Source organism: Crocodylus siamensis, chromosome 4, assembly GCF_052110815.1.
Source record: "Crocodylus siamensis isolate JL-2025a chromosome 4, ASM5211081v1, whole genome shotgun sequence".
Taxonomy (NCBI): domain Eukaryota; kingdom Metazoa; phylum Chordata; order Crocodylia; family Crocodylidae; genus Crocodylus; species Crocodylus siamensis.
In genome coordinates, this window is record NC_143398.1 from 172,129,853 (window position 1) to 172,146,679 (window position 16,827).

Below are 16,827 nucleotides of genomic sequence, written 5' to 3' on the forward strand. Positions count from 1 at the left end.
CAGATAATATCAACTTACAAAAGACTAGATAAAGTAAAAAGAAGAGAAAACAAGATGACAACTGAGAGCCAATTAATAAATCAGTCTTCATGGCATGCTTTTGCCACCTGGTATTAATGAAAGACCTCTACATTTGCAGATTGAATAAAGAACCAATAGACCCCTCAAAAGTACAAGTTTGCTTTAAAAATTAAAAAAAATAAATATACTGTCAGTGGACTGAAGGCTGCCAAAAGGCTGTCTGTCTCTTTTTTTCTTTTCTTCAGTCTCTGTGCCACAATCTGCCAGTCTGATATTTTAAAAATATTTATTAATGATCATGTCAGTAGAAAGATGGTTTGTGCCTCAGGTAGATTATCTAACAGCATCTTGCTGATCTGTTTCTGTCTCCCTCTCACGCAGTCTTTCATCATATGACTTCTTGTATTATATTTGTTTTTATGGGTTTTCATAATAAGGATTCACCCAAGCAGTTGAGTTCTCTTCCCCCTCCAGGCTAGCTACCTAGCTGCCCTAATAACTGCATAATTAAAAGAAAAGCCACTCCAGATAATTGGCAGTCTTTGCTAATTGAAAACTGGATAGATAATTATTTGGCCCAAGGAAGTGCCCCACTCCTATGCAGTAATATGGACTTCCATCTGTCCGTGAAAAAAATTAGCCACAGTGAAATGTTAATATATCAATGACTGATAAAAAGATATTAAGGTGTCACCGTAACATTGAGTATATTTCTTCCCCTAGCTGATGCTCTTTCCAAGATAATGTTTATTCCAAGGAATCACTAGAAGAAAAACACAAATGTTATCAGAGCACAGCTTTGCAAGTTACAGACTCCAGACTCTGCCCCTCACTTGAACTTAATGGTAGTAGAGTATTCTTATGCTGCATAGTCTAACAAAATATCCACCACTCCAGCAGGCATCTTTCTTTCCATAGAATGAAACTTATAGCCTACCACACGGAGTAATGGAATCCTACCCTCCTGTGATTTCTTTTTAATTTACTGTGATTAACTAAACTTGTGAAGATTAAGGAACCATCAGTTCTGGCAAGTGAAGCACTCTATTTATCCACACAATACTTACCTAACTGGCCTGATGATATGAACACTGTTTTGCCTTTGAATCACAAGGATCACAGCCCTGCAGAAAAAAGGACACTCTCCTGAAAATATTACAAGCTATTAGCTTGTTTTTTGGCCCTTCTTAAAAAGTTTCCCTGGATGAGTTCTCTTTGTTACAGACAATCCCCTTCAGTCAGAAAATCGCCTTCCCATTTAGGAATGCAGGGAGGGCAAGATGTACCCACTTCATTATTTTTGTTGAGGTAGCAGTTAAATGCTGCTTCTCCCCTTCCTTTCTCCACACCCCTCATATGATCAGTCTAACTACAGAGAGTGAACTGATTTACAACTGGACAGACATCCACATGTCATTTTGGAAATGCAGGTACATGCCTGAAGTGGCTCAGGCCAGAAGCCCAGGGATGCAGAGCAGCCCTCCCTTTCCTTCTGCAGGGAAGCTGAGCTTGAGGAGTGGGTGAACAGGGGGTAGGGCATGACCAGGCCCCATCAGGCCCGAGTATGATTGAGGATGGGTTTAAACCCCGACCTTGGCCTGCAGAGTTCAGAGGGTGGGAGAAGAGAGAGCCTGGCCAGATGGGGGCATGGCCAGACAGGGGTGGGGAAGTAAGAGGGGGAGAGCCCTGCCCAAAGCAATGACTCCCTGACAGCTGAGAGCAATCTGGGCACACAACTCTACTGCCTGGTCCCAGAGGGGAACTCTTCCCCCCACTCCTCTTCCTCCTCCCCCCCTCCCCTACTGCTATGGGATGGGGAGGGGTGGGCTTTGTGCAGTGCTGGAAAGGGACTCTTCCCCCTCCTCCTCCTCCCCCACCACCACAGGAAGGGGAGGGGAGCTCAGAGCCACACTGCCTGGCCCCACAGAGGGACTCTTCTCCCTCTTCCTCCTCACTGTCTCCCACTACTGTGGGGTAGGGTGGGGGGATTCTATGCACCACTGCCCAGCCCCGGAGGAGGACTCTTACACCTCCACCTCCCCCGTCCCTTCCTGTGGGGTGGGGTGGGGAGGGGGCCTCTGCCTGGCCCAACCCAGCCTGGGCATGAGGAGCAGCTGTCACTCAGCTGCAACCACTGGGGAAGGTCCTGCCCCCACAGCCCAGCCCAGCCCCATCCCGCTCAGCCCTGGCCAAGGCAGCTGCATATGCCTGGGCAAGGCCATGAGGGTGGGGGCCTCCTCGGTGGCTGCAGCTCAGACAGGGAAGCTGAGCCTTGTCAATGAGTGCAGCCTGACCCGGCACACATGGGCGGCAGCTGGCTATCTGGGCTGGCTCAGAAGCACCACTGGGCCCGGAGCCTGGCAGCCACCTAATGTGAGAACTTGTTGTGGATACATGATCCCCTGTAGTGCCTCTGAGCCAGCCCAGGTACCTCACTGCCTGGCCAGCCACCGCCTATGCATGACAGGCCAGGCTGCGCTCACTGACAGGGTTCAGCTTCCCTGTCTGAGGTGCAGTTACTGGGGAGAGCACCACCCCACTGGCCCAGCCTGGGCACACGCAGCTGCCTCAACCAGGGCTGGGCCACTCGCCACACCCAGGCTGGGCAGGGCAGGGCAGCGCTGCACAGAGCGTCCCCTCCCACCATGGGGTGGGGAGGAGTGGGCAGAGGAGGATGGGAAAGAGTCCTTCTCTGGGGCTAGGCAGCACTGCACAGAGTTCTCCTCCCTGCCCTGCAGTGGTGAGGGTGGGTGGGAGGAGGAGGGAGAAGACTCCCCCTCCAGCATTTTACAGAGCCCACCCCCCACCCCGTGGAAGGGAAAATGGAGAGGGGCTGATCTGCCCAAGCTGCAGTCCCTGGTATGGGGGGAGGGGAGGGGAGGAATTAATCCCTTCTCTGCCCCCTTAACCTTAATGGGGTCATGCTGGTATGGCTGCAATCCCTGCCAGTGGGACAGGGAACGAAAGGTGGGGAATAAACCCACTCCTCCCCTCCCCACACTGCTCCAGCAGTAGGTGTGTGGCCAGGTGACATCCTGGCCTGGCCCCATTAAGGTAAAGGGTGTTAATTCCTCCCTCCTTCCCTTCTGCCCCCCCATGACTGCAGCTGGAGTCTTCCAGCCCTGGCCCCCTCCTCCGCCTCCACCTCCACTTCCACAGCTTGCCCGCAGACAGGCAGAGTCTGGCTGCATTGGAAGGGCAGGAGGGAAGAATTCATCCCCTCTCTGTCTGTTTTGCCTTAACAGGGCCATGCCTGGACACATCTGGCCACACCCCCACCCCTGCTCAGGCTAGAGAGCAGAGGGGTAGGGCCAGCCCTGCTCTCTGGGCTGTCGAGCATGCTGGGTGACTGTGGTTTAACTTAAACTAGGAAGAGGTCTGGGACTAAAGCTGCATAAACCAGTTTGACCCAAATCAGTTAAGTCTGATGCTACATTCAACCAGGTTTATCTTAAACCAGTTTCAGCCATTTTGAAACTGGTTTATGTGCACTGAACAACTAGTTTAAACCAGTTTCTGATCACGAAAAGACTGGACATAGGTCACATATCTGCAGCAGAGCTGGGAAAAAGAGCCTCAGAATCCTTATCTCAGTCCAGCACCTGATAAGGCACACTTGCTTCTCAACCCTCCATCGCTAACATTTCAAGGTGTGCAGACACTATAATTCTAAATCTAGAGAAAGTGAGAATCTTAACAGCAATCAAACCTTCATGTTTTAGCCTACTTGCACTAGAAGATACACCATACAATAAGGCTGCTACTAGAATCATAGAAAATTTGGCTTGGAAGGGACCTCAGGAGGTCATGTAGTCTAACCTCCTGCTCAAAGCAGGACCATGCCAAACTACAACATCCCAGCCAAAGCTTTGTCTAGCCAGGTCTTAAAAACTCATGCAAGACATCTAATTTAACTAATTAAAATTGTAATGACAGTTGTAAAACAAGGCAACATTAAAATATATTGGCCATTTACAATTTGCTATATGCAAAAGATAAACTTGTTTGTGGATACATACTTAGGGGGAAGTATATGTTATTTATATTGGGGGTATTATGTAACAAATATAAAATCTACAGGTCTTATTTACTAATTTATAATTCTCTCACCTATAACATCTTCCTCTCGAATCTTCATCTATACAGCCTTGTCTAAGTAACTGAAGGCCCCAAATTAGTATTTTTCCATAATGCATTCTTCCACATCACATACCAGTCTAGACATGTAACATAGCAATATTTAGGACATATTCTGAATGTTCTGAATGCAAACAAAGCATTTATCTAGTGGGCAGGGTAGGGTGGAAACCTGAGGTAGAATTAAAAAAGGCTTCTGTCTAGCTGGGTAACCTACTTAGCTCTGGTGCAAGAATTCATCAAGAAGCTGAATTCTGTCTTCATCTGTGCTCATTTTGAGAAGTACATATAGCCACTTCATTAGGACTGTTTATAAAGGAAGATACTAGGCTCAGACCATGACCAAAGGTAACAGGATTAGGCCCTGTAGTTGTAGAGTACCTGGGCAACCAAGAAAACAGCAACTGCGCTAACTACAGCCCATGCTAAGACTTACCCATCACTTGCTTGCTTGCAGAGGAAAACATGGAAATGCACTGATGGGTACATTTTGTCTCTACTGGTTAAACAATCATTCATCAGACAGCTGGAGAAAAGCTCCCACAGAAAAGTAATAACTAGTTTTCAGAAGAAGCTGTCTCTATCTTAGCCAGCCAACTGCATCATCTACAGATCCCAATTTATAATCCAATGGACAGAAACAGTAACATGCACAGGGTCCAGTCTCATAGTATCCTGTTGGACTTTCACAATAGCTCTGGACAGGAATGGAAGGATACTGGGATCAATAGTCTCACAGAAGTCTTCTGTTGCACTCACCAGCTGGAGGACCTTTGGTGCGTCATCCCTCCCAACCTGTTAACAAGGGAGCTACTGAAAGTTCAACAGCAGTGTATCTGGGCAAACCCACTGTTCAACTCTGAAACACTCATGTTGCTTCCTTTAAAAGATGGGCAATGGGCAAGGGCTAGAAAGTGTGAGGCATTTTGCCATCCTGTAAGAAATGTCAAATTAGGTTTATTGTAAAGACGATAGTAAAATATAGCCTGCTTAACATGCACAGGTACTACCCGTTTCTGCACAGCTACCTAAAAAATTACTATAAAAGCTGTTAAACTGGAGAAGTAACATAGGAAGAAATCACATGAGACACTCTAGAAGGATTATCCTGCTACAAAAGCTAATAGAGCTATTGGGAAAGTTTTGCTTTTTAAAGGGCACTTGCAACACAAAAGCAATTGTAGTGTACAGAAGAAGAAAACCTCAAGACACAAATTATATCGTCTATGTTCAAGCAATAGCTTAACAGCTTAACTTGTAACAAAACTTAATAAAAGAATTTAAATCCAAAAAGTTATGCTTTACCCAATGCTGAATAGCATTCTCTGAACTTGGCACTTGATCCATTTCCTATAAAAGCCAATAAAAAGTCTCACTGACTTTATTAGTTAAATCACACAGTGGTAGTTTTTACCCCTCTTATAAATATCATAAGGAGTAGAAGAATGGATTTTAGATTAATAGTAAAATCATTAATGAGACTCAGAAATCACATATAGATCCTTGACTTTGACACATGACCACAAAAATTAGTTCCGTAGTTGGTAAAGTATTCCTTTCATCTGCTTTTGTGTTCCCTATTTTTGCACTAATTGCTTTGTTCATAAAAGATGATTCTGTAACCCTTTGTATGTTTCAGGGATAGCAATGAGAGATTCATATAAATCCAACATGAGGCTTAGAATTAAATCTAGAAACCTTTGTGTCAACTACTTTAATTACTAAGGTCACATCACTGTCTCAAATATTCACTTTTTGCAAGAGTTCTATTTTTATTCTTTGCTTAGACATCAGAACAAGTAATGGGCTAAAGTTTAAGAAGAAATTCCTGAGGCAAGAATTCATTTGTGACCTGCCAAGAAAATTAACAGCTAAGTTGACCCCATCTAGAATCAAAATGCATTTTAGTGACTGAAACAGGGTGCTTTTCCAGATATCACAATGTGTCAGTTCAAAGCACACACACACACACAACCACATGCACACATATGCCCACACACACAGGTGGCAGCTTAGAGAATTGCAATTTATAATAATGGACTGCATTTATATTAGGCCATAAGTAAACAACAGCAAATAAAAAATAATATTTGTGTGATGCCTTGATACATTTCCCTTAGATATTTTCAGGTGTCAGCTATAATAAATGAAGCATTTACTGGGTGCAGATGACACTTTAAACAAATCAGTGCAAGTCCCCAAAGGAAACAAGCAGGAGCATATTCTGTAGTATTTCATCATTTTGGAGCTGGTAGAATGAAACTGACAAGTACACAAGATGAATACTTTGTTCTGTCACGCTTTGTCATGTTGGAGAAAACATAATGTGCTATATGACCTTTGGAGGCACAGCCAAAAGAAGCCTCCCTTCTTGTCTCAACGCGGGTGTTTTAAAACTTGGAGGCATTGCCTCCTAGCAATTGGAACTTGAAGTATGTCTCAGCCATGTCCAGAGCAATATTTTGCTGCTGAGACTCAAAAGAGAATGAATGTTGAAACATCAAGTAGTTCCACATTCTGTGGGGAACCAGGCTACAAACAAGGTTATTGAGTGTGAGCAGAGTCTGGGCTGATGCTCAGTGCTGTACCTGACCAATCCTGATGATTTTTTGCTTTCCTTACAGGAAAAAAGATACACCAAATACACTAGTATAGATAGAAAACCAACTAATCAGCATAGCTGACAATTTCCATTTCTACTAAAAAGTCCTGCAATAATGTTAGTGAGGGGGAAGCCAAGTAGTAAGATGTAGGGTTTGATAATGTAGAAATACATTCGGATATTGCCCCCCAAAAAAGACCTTGTCTGTGACACCAGACAACAGCAAAGTTGATCTCCAAACCACGTCAATTCTTATGCTCCGTAAAAGTCATGGGCAACTGGCACCTTGAGTCAGTGACCGGAAGTGGGGGTGGCCAATCTCACTGACTGGGGTGGTGGTAGAGTGTGTGGGGCGGGGAGAGGCAGAGGTCTCCCTGCAAGTGATCTCACTCACCAAAAAGTGGCCATGCTGCTTCCAGAGGTCCTGCAGCCACTTCCAGAAGTGGTGTGGCCGCTTTTGCTGGCAGCTTCCTGCTCCTCAGCCAGCACTTGCAGTGGGGGCACTGTCGCTCCAACCTGCCCCCTTGTCCATCACCTAAACAGGGAGCATGGGAACTGAGCCTGGCAGTGGGGCCACTTCCCCCAGCTGGGCTGAGTTCCCAGTGCTGAGAACTGAGCCTAGTGGCAACAGCTGCTTCTCCCTGCACCTTTCTTGGCAGGCTTCATGCCCTCAGAAGGGGCTAGCATCCCTGCAACTTTCATCAGAATCTGGCAAGAAATGACAAAGTTAAAGGCTGTTTCATGCTTCCCCATTATAGCCTATGGGCAAAACATCAAAACAGCGAAACTGTTTTGACAAAGTGGAATGGAACAGTGTTTTCAAACCAAAATGAAACTCATAACAAAACACTGTTCCATCAAAACTTCGAAATGGAAGTGAAAGCAGAACGCTGCTGTTTCACACAGCCCTACTGTTTAAGTGTCTTTAAGGTGGTACACACCATAAAAAGAACCAGTATTTGCAAGAATGGTAATAGAGGAATTTGCCAAACTGTATAACGAAAACAGGGCTGAAATTGTAAAATAAAAGATACAAATACTTTAGAAAAAAAAAATCTTCATTAAGATCAGAAGTAACTTTGGGGAGAAAATGAGGATTAAGAAATGCCTTAGAATCTAAAGTTATGGGATTTCATACAAAAATAGTCTTCACAACCAAAAGTCATTGTAACTGATAGGGTTAGAAACAACAATAAACCTCTCTTTCTTGATGGGTCAGTGTGATTACTATGTTCATTTCACTGTAATTTAGGTATAAAGCGGAAACACACCAAAGTCAACATAAAAACTTGTAATGCTTTCCAGAGAATTCTGATCAAGATACAGGTTGTAAGGTGTCAAACTTATTTTATCATGTAATGCCCAATGATATCTAAGACAATCAGGATTTAGAGGATACCTTAGTTTACTTCAGTTCATGTTACTTTCTGGTTTTGGATAGGCCAGTAGGGGAAAGAAAATTCATATAAGCAAATTAGAAAATGTGATAGTAAAATCCACAGATTCTGGTGAAAGTATTCAAGCCTGGGGAGTTGCTTGAAATTACTTTTTTTTTTTTTTTTTTTTTAAGAGCTTAAAAGACTACATATCCAGTGGACAGTGTCCCTTTATAAAGCTCTTATGTTTTTAATAATATCATTAGCTGTAATATGAATTATAAAAATGTCTGAAGATGTTCAAAATAGTTTTCATCTCCCTTCCCCATGAAAGACATATTGTCCAATGAAAATAAGCAGGAGAACCCCAGCTGACTTCGGGGCTGGACTCGATGATCTCCCGAGGTCCCTTCCAGCCCTGATGTCTATGAAATCTATGAAAATCTTCATTACTTATGCTATCATTTATGTAATAACCTACAGTTATAGAATCTCCATTATGAATAGTATGCATTTATATCAGCTTCATACTTCTGTATCTAATTACTATGAAAGAGACAAGTAACTAATTGCTTGCAAATATAAAAGAACTGAATTGTTAATATAAAAAGACTTATTTTTGAATGGGCATCTTTCTCAAGTTGCGTATACTACATAGCAAGGATAGAGGAAACAATATCAGACTGGATCATACTAAAGTGCAATTATTAATGGTATAGCTAATATTTGATTAAGTGTTATACCATTATACATTTTCTTAATATTCATTATAGTTGCTCTGGTTGTAACAAATTCATTTGCCAGTTGTGTGGCTTTCAGATGCATGTCCACTCAAGGTTTAATGCCAGATGTTAAACACTAATTAATATACATTTAGGGGTGAAATGTTGTAAATATTAGTTAGCTCTTAGAAGGAAGTAATGCTTTGACTTGAAATGTGCATTATATGCAAGAAAATAACCCCACACAAACAACCCCCTTTAGGCTTAAATATAGGATTTCACCTTATCTATTTTTGTTTTCCATTCCTTTCTCTTGATACATCTGCCACTTGAGTACATGCTGTTACATCAAGATGACCCTACTTTTAAGATCTGTGTATGGATTCCCAACATCAAGGGCATGGCAGTAATTACTTAATCCAGGGAATACAGAAATAATTAATCACTGAAAAGATCAATTTATGGGCATCAATGATAAAGCAAATGAGACTTTAGTGTGAAGCAAAATCCATACGAATACATGTATGAGGCAGACTGGTTCAACACAGCGTAGGAGAGAGGTTTTAAGGATTGCAGATCAAATGGCTATAATCTCCAGTCTTGATGAATGCAATCATGCTAATATCAATCATTCTTCGATGTATCATCCTAATAAGAGTTCTTCTGCAGTGGGGAACCAATGAAGTGACGCTAGAGTGTTAGTGGCCAAATCCAGCCCACACAGCAATTTTGTCCAGCCTGCAGTGGGTCCCTTGTCCCTGCCAGGCAGCGTTGGGGCATGCTATCCTGTGCCAGCCCGCAGTTCGCCCTAGGATGCCTGCACACCAGCAGCAGCCCTCAGCCCTGCCAACTCAGCATGGAGTGAAGTGCAGCAGGGCAGTGCAGGGGCAGCAACAGCAGCAAAAGCCCCAGTGAGGGCACTGTTTCCAGGCCCAGAGCTGGGGCCTGGGGCCCTGGACACAGCTCCCTGCCCAGCCACATACAGTCTCCCTGGAGACACCCAGAAAGGTGTTCTTGATGCAGTGCCCACACTGAGATTATCTTCACTGCCACTGGCCCCCACCACTCCACCCCATGCTGAGCCAGCAGGGCTGGGGGCTGCTGCTGCCACACTGGCATCCTGGGGCAAGCAGTAGGCTGGCATGGGGCAGGGGTCCCCCGGTGCTGCCTGCCTTCCCTGGCCTCAACCCAGTGCTGGCCACTGCAAATGCGAGGTGGGTTGTGGAGTCACTGCCAGGCCCTTCTGCCTCACTCCCCAACCTGTGGACTGTGTGCCCTAGGCTGGAGAAGGGGATGGGGGAGGGAGGCTAAGTTCCCCCCACTTGGCAGGCTCAGCAGTGATACATGGCCATCTCCTGCCCCTGCCTCCCCTCCTTGGCTTCCCAAACTTCTTCTGCAAGGCTCGCAGCCCTCCTCTTCCCCATCATGGGTGCTACAAGGCCCAGAGGTGCCTTTCAGCTCTGCCCCAACCCCAAGCTATCAACAGCACAAAATCCTGGCCCCAGCCCTGGACACAGCTCTGGGGAGCCACATGGACAGGGTGCACAGGCAGGCAGAGAACTGTATCCAGGACTGGGGATGGGATCATAAGGCAGTGACAGCATGGGACTGAGGCAGGGCAGAGCTGCAATCTGCTCCCAGCACACCCCTGTCTGCAGAACCTGCACCCACCCATCCTGCTCCTGAACACTGCTGCCTACATAGGACCCAGCCCACATAGGAAGTTTTGGTGAGTTGTTTTGGGGGGCGAGGGTATAGGGGCTGCCGACCTGGCCTGAGACAGTTTACCAAAACAGTCTATGTGGCCCTCAGGACCAAAATATTGCCCATCCCTGCATTAAAGTAAGGGATGCCACAGAATCCTTTCCACATAATCTTACTTCTCAGGGGCAACGCATAGGTGCACGTGCACCCCCTGACCGAGCACCCCCTACTACAGAAAGCTGCTGCCAGCGGCATCTGTGAGTAGTCGCCAACCCCTGGTTGGCACTTGCCACCCCTGCCCCACTGACAGGGCCGGCCATGTCTACAGGAGCTCCTACTTACCACTGCCGCCATGCCCCCCCAGCTGTCAGGGGCACACGTCGTTCAAGTTACTTCTGGAAGCAATACTTAACAAGAGACAGCTGAAAATTGCCTTGAAATTATTGGAATTATTAAGTCCAAGAAGCTGGCCCATACATCCCAACAGCATCACTTCCACCATTTCGCAGCACCCACAGACAGACCAATTACTTTCAATATTCGGGGAATACTAACACTTCATTCTTTCTAAACTGCAATGATCTTAAATTTTAAGCAGAGGTGTTACAAAGCAGCTGTGTGCCTAGGGCAACAGCAATTTCCAGCTTCTGTCAGTGTAACTGTATACTTGTGCTACAATGGGAGCTGATTTTTTTCCACATTCTCCTCCCCTACCAAATAAACACCTGGGGTGGCCACCCCTAGTTGCCCCATTCTAGTTATGCTACTGATTTTAAGTGCAATAGGAACTAAATCAGCATGGCATCAGCTACATTAAACAAGTAAAATAAGTAGTTGTAAAAAATAAAAATAAAACCAAGTGATAACAGTTTATTTTAAGCACCCATTAACTAATACTAAACTGCAATGAAAGACTTTTAGAAATACATACGGTATTCCCATGAATTCTAAATGACTCCATTATTTTCACCACTGTTTGAATGACTATCCAATGAATTCATAATAAAGAAACTATTACAAGAAAATATTGCCCAGTAAAGAAATAAAAATAAGATGAAAATGGCTACATTCAAATATTTCCTTATTTTACCAAGCATGGGAAAAAGAGTTAATATAAGAACAGTCAAATTTGAGAGAGAGAAATAAGTCAAGTACCCTTCTTATAATTTTAGCTTTCCAAACCCAACCAAAAAAGTTCCTTGTATCCTGCCTCTCTATCTTTTGTTGTTATAGGGTTTAACCTTGTACTGCTGCCAACTGCTTAAATTCTTTAATTTACCAAATCCTCAATGCCTTAGCCTGCTTTTTAAAAAAAAAAGCTTCTTTGCTATCGATTAATGGGAAATGGCAAAGTTAAGCAATATATATGGAACTGCTAAATAAGGCAAGTAAAGCAAAGGAGTTGGTATATCTGACTGAAAATGATCTGTTTCATATAAAGTGGCCTGCAGCCTTCTTTTCATCTGAAAAGAAATCTGGTCCTTTAAAAATGGCATGCCTCTGTACTAAAAATAACTCAAATCACTGTGACTCTTCAGATATAAGTTCACTGATGTTGTTCCCCCTTTGTGGATAGCCATTAGCATACCGTGACTGCAGAATTTCTGCAGCTTCAATAAATATATTTCTTACCTGTATCTTGAAGGTAGAGCAGAACCATTTGGCTGTATTTGAAGGATTGTAAACTTTTTATTTTGCAAGACTGAAACAGGCACTTTTAATTAGATATATTTAATTTCTTTATCTCACTTATACGAGCACAATTGTTCATTTATCACACTAGGCTCCCTTACAGTTGTTGAGAATGGGTTTTCTGCTTGAAGCATATCTTGGTACTGCAAACTCCAGTTCTTACTAAAAGGAGCTCTTGACCAAGTGCGCTGTTAGCAAAGATAACCAGATAGAATTTTAAACTCATGTACCTTGTCAACCCAGCAAGCAGTAGGGCCAATAACTATACTTACTACAGAGTTGATGATTATGTTCAACAAGAGAAGCACTGCTGGATGGCTCAGAAAAATGCTATGTTTTCTTCCCCTTAACATTCTCTTGCTACATTCTTATACCTTCTTCACCTACCCATAGGAAACTGCATTTTGCAAGCAATAGCCACCTTTCTCTAGTTCTTTAAGGCGCACACACGTATTTGTACACAGACCACACACACACTAAAAATAATCCTGGTGCTTCATTTAGAGACAACCTGATGCCAAAGCAATATGACAGCTGGCATTTGTCTCTCTCAGGAAAACCAATGAAATACTTCAGTCATTGTATGCTACAGATACTACATCAAATGATGGACTATGGATGGAGATTAACAGATTCTAGTAAATGTAAAAAGAGAAGTGAGGCTAGTAATCTAGTAAATGGAGAAGTGAGGCTCTTAAAATCCAGAGTGTAGTCTACAGGAAGTAAGATGACAAGGGCTTGAAATGTAACTAGAAATGCATCTTCTTGGCACCTGTCAATCCTCTGGATCACAGTGTACATCCAAGAGGTCCATGCAACCATCACATCAAGTCCTTCAGTGTGTACACCTAGGCAAAACTATGGAGGAGTGAAGACTGCTCTAGACCTAACATTCCCCCTTTACATCATCAAGACAGAGTCCAAAGGCCAGACCATGTCCAGACATTCAGTGCCTCAATGGTTGTAGCTTTTGCCAGAGAACAACAGATTAGAGCTACTGCTAACTGCCTAATGCCTCAGTGAGGGCGTGCTGCTGTCAGGGTGATGTCCCTTAGCCTTTCTCCAACCAAGGAGTACCCAAAAGGCAGTGGGTAGAAGAGAGAGGCATTCAAGAAAGCCAATGAACAGTAATGTCACCACCTCTGACTACTAGTACTACCTCAAGAAGAAAAGGAGTCAGCCTCTATCCAGGCCCTCAGCAGGTAAACTTGTAGGAAGATGCACTCATAAGCTTGAAACTTCAGGGTGAAAAGGAACCAGAAGGCCTCAGAACTTGTCTAAGGAAGAGTTACAAGCACAGTGCAGTGGCCTGGTTGATTTAGTCCTATAAAGAAAGTGTTACATGCTCCCACACTCTTATGGTCCCAGTACCAGAAAATGTAAAATTTATGTCCTAAAAATAATAGGGACATGCACAAATGGCATGTCAAAACTTCAGAATGCTAACAAGTGCATCTTGCTCCCATTTAAGTCAATAAAGGATTTTTTTATTAACTATAATGAGGCCAAGCCCAGAACGGTATGCTGATGGAATGTGCTGTGTGGTCTGACTTATCCCACTGATATTGATATCAATTTAGCACTAACCAAACTGAAGTCAGTGAAGTGATACAAGTGTTTCACTACCTGTTTTGTTTTTAAAACACAGCATATGATGCGAGATCGAAATCAGGTCAAACATCTTCCCATGATTTTTAACATTGTTTTATCGTTTCAGTTACTGCTGGATACACGTTCTTCGTCGAATTCCCTACGGACTTCGGAAATGTTCAAAACACAAAATTTAAGTTCATGCAATAGTATGGAAATTAACTACAAAACTAATGCACACTGATCTTAATTAACTCAGTGGAGTCAGGTATAGAGAATGTGAGAACAATTTCAGAACCAACAAGTTACTCCAAGGGAAAAGATAAATAAAACCCCATTTCACTAAAATGTTTACAAGGAAGATGCATTAAAAAAGGTTCCATGTATTTGTTGGCCTTCTGCTAAAACCTTTTAATTTTCTTTTACATTATCTTTTTAAACTTTTTTTTTTATTATCACAGGAAAGATTTCCAGTTACCTTAATATTGTAATGGTCATAGAAGGAAATAAAAAAGTAAAACCAATAACACTCGTTTATGTCATGCCTTGTCACTATATGAGCATTTGTTCTCATTTCATTAAAATATTACAAACTTTCAAGCCCTGGGCTTTTGCCCATAGATAAGCAAACTAACTGTGGTTTCAAGCAATCTTCCAGAATGCAAGAAAGCGAGCACAGTTTTTATGCTCTGTACCAAACAGCTTGAACTATCATGGGCAATGCAGTGCTGTACAAAAAAAAAAAATCACCAGTGAAAACTTCAATCTCTTGGTGCTGGGCTGCTCCTTGTTAGTATGAAAGTGACTGCATGCCAAGGTCAATTCTTTTCTTTAATTCTCTTCTTTCTCCTTCTTTCAAGGCATGGGAAGAGAGCTTAGTTATTTCTGCATGGATGCAAGGTGAATGAGGCTGTCGCTTCTCATTGCAGTGCTATTTATTACAGGTCGCTGACATGATACAGCTATTTTTTTTAATGCAACAAAAAAGAGAGAGAGTTCTCTAGCATTGTCTTGCTCATTTCTTTGAAAGGAATTTATGAAGAGTTTATTTATTTATATAGTGAGCTGACAGCTGAGATGCATCAGCTTGTTTTCAGCAGACCTCCTGCTGGAAAAGCAAACTATCCTATTATTATAAGAATTAAAAAGCTACATACACCAAAAAAATTATACGTCTGGAAAAGTGACTGACAGATTCAATCTTTAGGCCTGTGAAACAGCAGCAGTATTTGTTTGAATTCTTTTGAAGGGGCATATATATTTAAATCAAGTGAAAAATTATTGTGGATATCATTATCAACATCCTGATTTTTCAAATGAACAATAAGTGACAAAATAAGAAACAAGTCCAGTTCCTTAGTACACTGATTTGGATGGACTTTGACTATGCTGGTTACACTAGGAAAGGACCCTCCCTGCCATAAACAACTATATGGCTTGCTAATGGTCATAGTTTGTCTCTGTTGTGTCCCTTCCCAATTTAACCCAGTTTCAGATGAAAATATTTTATAGATTGAAATAAGTTTGCCAAGAGTGTCAAGCAATAAATTAATAATAAATCCATTTTCCCATGCTGTGCCACATAGCCTGGACTCTTCACATGACAGATTTCATAGCTTTCATAGACATGGGGAGCTACGTATAAAATAACACATTCCTTACACGTTTTCAACTTCAGCTCACCCACCTAAAATCAAGAATAGCCATGATCTATTTTAACCTATTAATATTTAAACAGGATACACCTAATTAAAAAAAGAAATCAATATTTTTTTTTATTATATCCAGATTGCAAGACAACAGGTAATATGCCAAAGGCTGTGTACTCAGCAAGTTGTGATTGTGACTTATAAAAACATAGAACCAACATCTCAAACATTACTATTAAAAGGATCATACAAAAATCTCTATAGGATATACTTCTGATCCACTCAAGAAGAGGCCTGACAAACCACTAACACTTACAAGGCTTGTAAGTCATTTAGCTAATCCTCACTCACAAGATCAATACTGTACTCTGCTGAGACTCGTATAGTAGCCTCTTATATATCAATGTTATCACTGAGTAACATATTTTAACCCTGTCCTTCTACATTTTGTCCTAGCAGCATCTGTAACATGGAAAGCAGTTGCTATGGAGCAAAGATAGCTCTTTTTCTAATGCAATTATTATAAGTTGCATCATACCTTTTACACTCAGTGAATCTCCAAATGCTCTTTGTGTTGCCGCATGCCTTGCAGTGCAGCATGTCTCCAAACCCTTCCCAAAGAGATTGTCTGCTATGCCTACCTACATGGAGACCGGTGGCCTAAAATTAAGGCTGCTGCAGTTCTCAGACTACATATCAAGGTGCTAGAAGCAAAAGGAATGATTCTTATTCAGTAGTAGATGTTGATGTTATGCTCTGGGTGTCAGCTGCTTATTGGACAGTGTAATATCAAGATATCTGGCACACTGTTGGATGAGGTATCACCAGAGGTATCCTAGGGAGGTTCGAGCTTCTCTAGCCATTAAAGAGCATGCATTTTTTCATATTCTATATAGAAGCGGAACACATAGTCACCTAAATTAGAATTTGGACAGAACATTCAAGGCTTAAACACCCTTATCACTGCACAAGAAGCATTAGGATTTTCTGTTCAAAGAACCAGGGATTTAGTTTCATCTCTCATCCAAATGATGGCATCTCAAAGAGCTCTTATGGTCTACACCCAGTTCCAGCACTGCTTCTCTACACAGTCAGAGAAGAAGGTTGCCACCTACTGATCACTAAAAACACTTGCTTCAGTCTGATTTTGCTTTGAAGGAGGTTTCTTATCTGAAGCACCAACTCAGCAAAGTATGCGCTAAATGCTCTGCTAAATAGGGACAAACCTAGGCATATATTTTAAAATAAATTAAAAACCTGCTTAAGTGCTTTGATTTCTCAGGTGCGTACTCAACACAAGATATCAAAAAAAGTTGTTGTCAGCTAAAACTGGC

The 16,827-nt window shown here is 42.6% G+C and overlaps 1 protein-coding gene across 8 annotated transcripts in view; it reads right to left on the reverse strand.

Annotated features, from left to right (window-relative positions):
* The window catches only part of ERBB4 (erb-b2 receptor tyrosine kinase 4), a 1,162,978-nt gene that overhangs the window by 1,127,171 nt on the left and 18,980 nt on the right, over positions 1 to 16,827 (reverse strand). The window lies entirely within an intron of this gene.